Consider the following 8568-nt stretch of genomic DNA (forward strand, 5'->3'; position numbering starts at 1 on the left):
GAGTATCTGAAATGGGAAGCCAGCTAGATTCTTCAGTGAATTCATGCAAGAATCACATATGAAAGGCAAGCTCTGCATGGATATGCAGTATGTGCATGTGTTCACACAGGACTGGTACAGCCATGCTTCTTCTTGGCTTGCAGGCACTGGGCCTGCCCCTGTCTCACAGGCATTGCTGGTCACTGCCCACAGCTCTGCCAAGGTGAAAGCACAGGGTGTGCAGCTTGTGCTTTTAGTGGTTATTGATGTATTATCACTGGGTATGGATGAACACTCAGAGGACGCAGATAAAACCTTGTGACTTTAAACAAATGCATTAGTTTCCTTGTGTCTTTCCAATTATACCAGGCATGTTCAGGTTCTGGTTTGAATGGTGTGCCAGAAGGGATGATCAGGTTTCATCATTTAGTTTATATTACCTAGGAGACGAGCAGTTTCCATTTTCAGGGCTTCAAGCAGCAACTCCCTTTCTTGGAAATGAACAGCTGATTGCTAATGGAACTAGAAAATGGGGGGCAGTCAGCTGTAATCACTCACTGCTATACAGGTAAGTTAGAGTTTCTTGTCACAGAATACAATGAGAGGTTGTTTTTCTAATGTTAGCCTTGATAACAGCCTCATGGAAGCCTCCCATCTGCCAGAACAAAACACAGAAGTAATCCTGCTCTCATTGTCTTGCTGGTAACTACCAAAGAGGTACAAACTTCAGAGTAGCCATTGATTAATGACTTTTTGTTTCTACTGCTTGTTCAGGTGGAAATCTTTTGATTTTGTCCATTCATTTTTATAAGATTTGTCAAAAACCTTAAATTAGTAGCCTGAATGAAGCTGTGACACTTATTATGGCTGAAGATCATTTGCTGCAGAGGGAGTTTTTGTCTGCATGGGAGAGATGAGAGATCTATTTGGCATAAAGTTGGTAGAAAATGCTGCCACAGTTGTGTTGGTTGCATACAGACACCACAATTTTCTTAAGTCATTTTAGATTCCTCTGAGATTAATATTTTTAAAATTATATAATTTAACAAAATAACAAAGAAAACAGTAAACTGTGTCTGCCCTCTCTCAAAAAGCATTCATCTGCAGTGGCGGACAGACCACAGCAATTAGCAGCTGGCAAAGCATCACACCCAGCAGCTGCTGGGCTGTTAAGTGGTGTTTGTGGTTTTCCCAAATACAAAACAAGCTTCTACTAGCTGTAAAAAAGAACACCAAGCATGCTTGAGCTTATGAAAACTGACTGAAGATGTAGTCGGTATGTGATATTTTCTAAGAAATGGATGTTTGACTGCTAAGGGACTGAAGTCCAGAAAGGAAAGGGATTTGTCCCAAGCCACGCAAAGTCAGGTGGAATCCCAAACCAGCCAGGTGATCCATCTCCTGTGTAGTCTTCTCTTTCCTAGTGAGAAGCTAAAATAAATAAATAAGATATGGAAGATGAAGGCAACGGACTGGGCTTTTCTTAGCTCTGGACCTGGTGTCCTGGATGATGTGGGGTAAACATCACCTCATGGATATCTCCTCCTCCACAGCATGGATTCCCCTGCCTAGGTTAATGGTGTTTTCAGGAGAAGGCTCCATGTCTCATTACATTTTAATGAAGAGTTCACAACAATGAAATTCAATGCAAAGAGTCTATAGACCACTCTTCGTTGATCATGGGAGAAAAGCAAGCTATAGCCAGTACCTTTACACGTGTTGTCCAGGGGCCTCCACTTCCAATGGAAGTATCTAAAATGAACTGGGCTGGGAAACCTGTGCTTGCATCAGTCTGAGGAGCATGAGGTCTTCTTCACTGCAGCAAGCAGCTGTCCAAGCAAGCATGACCAAACTGCAGAGCAACGGGGCTGTCTTTGCCAGGGCTTATCAGAATTATATGCCTTATCCAGCTTGTTTCCAAAGAGCCTTAAAAAGTGATATGTAGCAGTACAACACACCCCTTTATTCATTTCATAAGAAACGGTTTATGTGAACAAAGTTAATTTTTCTGACCTCTCTGCATTCACTTGTTGGTTCTTACATAAGGGCCTGGAAATCCACTTGCAATGGAACTCTTACTGTTGATCAAGAAGCAAAGGCACTGCAAGGTGAATGACTTCTGGCAGCAGTTCAGCTCCTATTGCCAGTGCTCAAGTGAGAGCTGGTGTGTGTCCAGCTTGGTGAGGTGACTTTGAATGGAGCTAGACCTCTGTGTTCCTAGGGGATTTCTTGCTGCCTCTTCTTCTGCAGGACAGCATTGGGATAGATGCTGGGGTGGCAGTGGAGCTTCCATAAACTTAAGAACAAGCTGGACAAAATTCTGTCAGGGAGAGCTGTAAGCGTGACAAAGCATTCTTATGGTCAGAGAATGAAGTAAATCTGTGCTTCCCAGCCTGTGGACTTTAGACTGCTGCTAGGTAGGAGCGAAGCTGTGGGAATTCCATGAAACAAGCACAAAGAATCAGCAACAATGACACACTTCCTTATATCGGCAAACAAAATAAGGGAAAAATGCAATTACAGAATGAAGATTCAAAGTTAAGTTTTATTATTTGTTTATTTACAGAAACCTTTGTGCCTATGCTTTTGTCTTCCTTTTCTCAAAGCACTGAGCTGATCCTTGGTGTTTTAAAAGAAAAGTGCTGAGATCATGCTTTTATTAAGTTATATATGCATATATGTATATACATATATATATTTTTATAAAAGCTAGAGACACTGACCTCTCAAGATCTCTACCAACTGTGCTTTTTTATGATCTTATGTTTTCCTCTGTGATTCTCTGTTCCTATTCTCTGCTTTATTTGACACTGCTTATGGATCTTTCCCTGTCAAGAAAAGAAAAGCTTAAGTATAACAAGAGAGATATAACAAAAACACTTGATTAGCAGTGTTTACATCAGAAAAAGAAAGTGATTTTCCATCTCAGCCTGCAAGGCTAGTTCTGTTTCCCTGTGCAGGAGCCACAGACACACAGTTCCCAGGCACACATTCTTCCTGCTCTTTCTCACCCTTCCATCTCTATTTCCAGTAACATGGCAGTTTGTCCTGTAATTTGCCTACTTGCTCTGAACTGTCTAGCCCCTTTGTGCTCATAACACTTTGTACACTTTCCCCACTTCTTCTTAGTAGGGTTTGTTTTTTCTTTCTTACATTTTCTTACCTTCTTTCCCCATTTTCCTCTGTGCAAAGACAGGTTTTCTGCTTTTAAAGTAATTAAATTAGCAGAGCTGATTGAAATCTAGAGGGATGCTTTATTCCATGCACATTACACAACCTTCTCTAGACCTCACTGAAGGATAGATAAAATTATTTTCTACATTCAACAACAATGGAGTTAACTCATATTTGATATGTTCAGCAACAGTGGCATTACTCAAACACTTTACCCATTAAATTTCATTCCATGCCCCCAGAGTTGATGGAGCATTCAGATCGCTCAGCAGAATATATCTGGAGGGTTCAGGGAGCAATGCAAGTCACTTCTACAACTGACGGGAACATGGGGTGCCAAAGGTCTTCTGGTTGCCTGTGTCTCACCACAGGATGTGTGTTGGTGGTTAGGGCTGTCCAAGTCACATCCAGGGGAAAAGTGATTCATGAGAGGAGGAGAAAGAGGGGACATTACCTGTGCTAGTCCCAGGCTCATGGTAGAAGCCCAGGAACTTGTTTTCATCCTCATTCCTGGTACACCAGGTAGAATGAATACAGCAGATGAAAGTTATCTCTAATATTGAGCTTTTGTTCCAGTTGAGGTATGTGTGTTTGTGTATAGAGCAGGAGGTTGAGGTAAGTCTAACCTCCAGTTCCTGCTCCTCTTATCATAGAATCACCAAGGCTGGAAAAGACCTCTAAGATTATCCAGTCCAAACATCCATCTACCACCAATATTTCCCACGTCCCTCTTAAATACCAGGGATGGTGACTCCACCAATCCCCTGGGCAGCCCATTTCAGTGCCTGGCCACATTCTTGGAGAAGTATTTCCAGCTAACCTGAATCTGAAGGCTGCATACATATAGGTCACTCTGAAAGTAATGTCTCCTATTTATTTCCATTAAAACTATCACAGTTACAATAAGCACAATAACTCTGCTCAATAGAGCAACTTCTCAGCTACAAAATAATATTTTTCAACAGTCACTATTATTAGCTATGTCTTTTTGCCAGCAATGAATAAGTGCCTGCATGCCATGCTCATAAACATCTGCACTAGCAGGAGCGACCTGCTGCTGCTGTCACCACTGCTGAAATGCAACATCCACTGCCTCACTGTTCTCACATCCTCTGTTAGGTCCCCATAAATGTTCAGCAAATGTCTATAATGTCAGTGGGTGCCATTTTTTCCTGCATGAAGAAATTTAGTTCCAAACATTTTATTTCACATACACTTCCATGTCAAATGCCCCTCTGCTGTTATCTGCCACGCAGCAACAAAATGTAATGGAATATTGGTGGGGAGGTTCAGCCTCTACTGCCATACCACCAGTACCTGCCCCAACATCGGCCAACATAAACAAGTAGGAGGCATTACTTTTGGAGCAGCCCTCATAAAATATATATTATAGTTAATGTATGTAAGTAATAGAACTTATTTTAATAGTTCATACTTTTATTAAAGCGGTGAAAAAAAATTATCCCATAAAACTAGTGGGATATTTAACCTTGTTTTTGTGAAACTAATGCATCCATGTCTGGTTTGATGGCAGTGGCTGAAATTCTTAGTGAGCTCTAAAGGTGCTCTTTGGAGATTTTTGATGAAATTTTACTCCTTCTGTACTTCATCCTTAACAATAATTGTTCACAAATGTATGTACTGTCAGAAAGTGATTATGTGAGTAAGGTGTGATTGTGAAATGAGGGGTATTTCTCTCATAAAAGTCTAGTAAAGAGACTTGATCAGACTTCTGAGTTGAATATCTAATTACAACTCTATACATTCCATTTGGAAAATGTATTTATGTTGACTGAAAATAGAGTTGCAAATATACAAAAAATTTTGATGTTTTCCCCCTTTACCAGATTCTCCTCCGACTCTTCCGTTGCTCTTGCTTAAACCTTTGACTCTTTTTGTGTCAGCCTGAATACTGCACATTACCTTAATACAAAGTGATGCCATTTGTATTTTCCACACTCCATTTAACTTCTTTAGCCAGCACCCCTTCTTGGCACTCTTTGATTCACCTGCATGAAATGAATGCTCTCAAGGTTACAAGGATGTGCCTCATATGTTTTCCTCTTTTGTCCTTGCTTTAGTCAGAATGTAATTTTGCTGGATTGTTGTCTCCTGATGCTATGCTTGTCATCCTATTCCACGTTACCACTTCTAGAAGCATTCCCAAACCCCTTATCACTGTCATCTTTTTTTTTCTTGCTGCTCAGTTATGTGCTTGAAGACTTTATCTTTTCTTTGTCATTCTTAATTCTCACCTTGCTCTGAATGTCACATAGGCCATCAAACGTCTTCTCTAGCCTCAGGTAGCTTAACCTCTCTTCTCATCTGTTTGCACTTGTATTGCTTCTTGAAGTCAATTATTTCTCATTTACCCATTAATTAACTCCTTATTTTTGAAGTCTACTTTATTATTTAGAAAATGGATCCCTTCCATATGTTCCTTGCATTGTGTCAGTGAATTAACTGTATCACCAATGGAAATTACAGCATCAGTGAACATCTACAATCTTCTATAGCAACAGTGGTGTATATAGCAAAACACAGCCTTTTAGAGGTAGCTTTGAGCACCTATGAACAGAGTGGCCATGCTGGTTACATCCCAAACACCATGAAACAAGCTCTGTGACCCCTGAGGCTTGTGGATGGAGATTGTTCTAGGTTTCTCAGCAGTGAGCCAAATATATTTAAGAGCATACCACTGACAGAATATCAGCCAACTGCTATTCCTCTGCTAGTTCTTTTTACCTGCAGCATAAAGGAGTGGTTGTGTAACAATTTTTGAGAACATCTTTTATCAACATCCTTCCCAGTGTAAATCAGGGATACATTCATTGGGCCTACAGGCCTACCTCAGCTCCTCAAGAATGTCACCAGCTCTGATGGTATCGATGCTGGAGCAAATAACCTCCCTTTATAGTAGAACCCTGGCCATAGGCAGAGGTCATTATGAGCAGTGAGCTCAAGGGACAGCAAAAGCAGTTTCCCATCTGTGCTGACCTTGGTAATGCAGTGGCCTGATTACTGCTGGTACTCAGACTCATTCACCAGTACTACCTGCTGCTACAACAGGTACATTTTCTCTCTTGCTAAGCAGAGCCTGCAGATCAGTGGATCAGATGAGGACATTAAGATCAAACATACGGATCTGAAAACTCCTCAAATTTCAAACCTCATATTTCCCACCTGTTCTGTCCCCTGAGAACAGATGTACTTTTCACTCTTACAAATAAAAGAGCTTGGTGTCCTCTGGGATCCACATCGAACTGGGAGGTGGGGCTGGGTGGGAAGGTGAGAAAACGTTTGCTCTCTGAGCCATCTTAGGTCCTCATTTGCCTTTGAGGAGTCTGGTTGCCAGTGGCTCCTTGAGAAAACCTTCACCAAAAAGCACCTGGGGAAGGCTTGTGTGGAAAAGAAATTGTAAAAAAAAATAATGTTTGGAATAAAGTTTAGAGCATTTCTTAAATGATAAGGGATAGAAGTCCAGTATAGAACTTCAAAGTACCACATCTCGTAAAATATAACATCAGACCATGTCCTAATATTGTTGACAGCTATATTTCAGAACCACCGAGAAGATGATTTCCCTCTATTTTCTGGTGGCAACTTCATGCCTGTGCATTGTATTACATTTAAGTGAACCGAGTTGTCTCACTTGCAAATGCTCCATGAAGCATCCCCTGAAGAGGAACATCAAAAAACTTCAAGGTTCAGCAAGTGTTGGCCACAAATCGGGAATCATTGGTCACAAGAAAGCAGCAGCTGCAGAGCCAGCCCACAGCAGCTCCCTGTCCCTGCTGCTGAATGTACAGGAGGGAAATGAAAAATGCACCCCACTGACCTGCAAGGTCAGAGAACACCTTCCTGTTACACACTCTGCTTTCATCAATCCTTACAGTTACAGTTACCAAGGAAGAACCATCCCTCTGTTAGTTCCCTCCCCCCATTACTTGAGCAGATAATTCATGATGTATGTCATATTCAACATTATCTCGATCCGTTCATGTTGAAACAAAAGGTGTAGAGGCATGAAAATTCCATGAAGTTTTAATATATACACAAATGTTTATGATAAATCAGACTGAAACAATTGTTCAAACAGCTGCATTTGGAAATTACACAGAATTGCTTTGGTACAAGCAAAAAGAGGCTTTTTGTATCCAGAGCTGGAAGAACCTGGAACGAAGACACCAAACCGTAAAGGGATTGACAGCATTTGCCAGGTAGGTAGATCTAAAATGTGTTGAGACACTGACCAGAAGGGCTGGCACACAACAGCCACTACAAATGAGCTGGATAGTCCCAGACCCATTGCAGAAGCCTAATATGAAACATCTCAAAAGACAAAAAACAGTAGGAGGCAAACACCTCGCCAAGCCCATGGTGATGCTGACCAGCTCACATAGCTATTTGTGGAATACCTCTTGTACTCACAACGTAAACATCTCCTGAATGCTATGCATTGCTGCTCTTCATTACGGGTGCAACACAGGCTAACAGGAAGGGGACAGACATTTGTATTCTGTTGAACTTAAAGCTCTGAGTTATCAGAAACTAATGCCTATAAAGACTTACTTCAGGAAAATATTCTCCTTCCTTTGCTGTGATCAAAGAAAAGATGTCAGTGCTGAATCTGAGGAAAACACACTCTTTAGAGAAAGGGCTGCCTGCAAAGAGCAGAACTGCCTGAATGCTGAACTGATTTCATTGTTTGTACTGGGATAGAAGAGGAGAAAATGGTACCAAAAGCATGTTAACTATTTTTTCATCCCCAGTACCCCATAATTACTATTATGGGGTTATAATTACAGTTATGGAATTAACTTTGAAAAAAATGTTGACTGTGATTTTCAAGCTTGTGTGAGTTGGCTTCCCCCCCCCCCCCTCCTTTATCTCTACGATAAATTTGATTGTATAAGAAACAGAAATACCCATCTACTGCTGCACATAGTGACAGCAGCCTCCAATACCAGCTTGTGGCCAGTTAGTGTCACATCTCGCATGGTGCTGCACCAGTGTGTGTGTCGAGACAATGCGCTTTACAAAACTCCCTATGTTTTCTGTTAAAGCTCCACATGCACAGAATGGCTTGGGATAGAAATGCAACCTTCACAGCTACTACACAAAACCCATCAAGAACTGCATGAAGGAAAATTATTGCTCATCAGCTCTGTGTCAGTTTTGGTAAGTAAGAAAATGAGCATTAACTTGTTCCTTTCCTAACGCATTGTTTCTTAAGACAATGGCAACACTATCAAGATTAAAAAAAAGCTTCCATAAGGACTATTTCATAATTGTTGAAGACAGATCTGAAGACAACACATCAATGAAAAAGTGGTTTTGGAATACTTATGCAAGGTTTTATTTCTCACTAATTCCTATCCTGAAATGTTCTGAACTCCTATCCTAAACAGTCCT

This window comes from Phasianus colchicus, chromosome 2 (genome assembly GCF_987193195.1).
Source record: "Phasianus colchicus chromosome 2, bPhaCol1.hap1.1, whole genome shotgun sequence".
In the NCBI taxonomy this organism is placed as follows: Eukaryota; Metazoa; Chordata; class Aves; order Galliformes; family Phasianidae; genus Phasianus; species Phasianus colchicus.